This window comes from Octopus bimaculoides, chromosome 10, assembly GCF_001194135.2.
Source record: "Octopus bimaculoides isolate UCB-OBI-ISO-001 chromosome 10, ASM119413v2, whole genome shotgun sequence".
Classification (NCBI taxonomy): domain Eukaryota; kingdom Metazoa; phylum Mollusca; class Cephalopoda; order Octopoda; family Octopodidae; genus Octopus; species Octopus bimaculoides.
This window is the reverse complement of record NC_068990.1, coordinates 20,167,349-20,168,358: the sequence shown is the minus strand read 5'-3', so window position 1 is coordinate 20,168,358 and position 1,010 is coordinate 20,167,349.

Sequence of the window (1,010 nt, the reverse complement as noted above, 5' to 3'; positions counted from 1 at the left end):
ATCATCATCATCATCACCATCACCATCATCACCAAATCCACCACCACCACCACCACCATCATCATCATCATCATCATCATCATCATCATCATCATCATCATCGTCATCGTCATCATCATCATGACCAATATCATCGTCATAGTCATCCCCTTCAATTTCATCGTCAGCATTCTTTTCGTCATCGTTGTCATTTCACAATTCACAGAGTCATCATCATGATCCTCTCATCGTCATCGTCATCAACATCATCATCATTATCACCACCATCGTCGACCTCGTCGCCGCCGCCATCGTTGTCGCCGCCACCGTCGTCGGCGCCGTCGTCGTCGCCATCGCCATCACCATAATCATTATCATCACGAGGAACTTCTCTGCCTACAAACACAGCACAAAATATCTGAATATGAAAAAATAAAATGAAATAAAATAAAATAAAGAGTAAAAAAAAAGTAAAACAAAATATCCGACACCTAGTTTAGCATTAGCAGTGACACTTAACATTAGTTGTGTAGTAATCAAAAATAGTCGATAAATGGTGAACGGTCATCGATGTGATTGGGGGGACGGGTCAGAGCAATTATTTTAAAAGAAATTATTGAATGCTAATGTTCAATTTCTTTGCAATACATGATTAGCCAATAAATTAGATTATTTTTTTCTCAGACATCATTAAGCTACTATCTAAAATTGGTTTGGAATTAATATGTCTTGTGCGTGTGTGTGAGAGGGTGGGGTACATGCGTGTGTGTGTACGTGGGTGCGTGATATCCATGGGTATTATTTTTCCAAAGCAGGGTAGGTAATTTATGCGTGTATTTTTTTTTTCCATTCCAAAGAGTCTGGAAAATAATTTCCCTGTTTGGTAATAGTATTGTATGGTTCAAGATTAACTTTTGACTCAATTTTTTGTATTTTCTACGCTTACTTGTTTGATTGAATGATTGCCGTGATAGACACCTTTCAACAACGTTGTTTTTTCTTTTTGTTTTAATATATATTTTCTTCTTCAA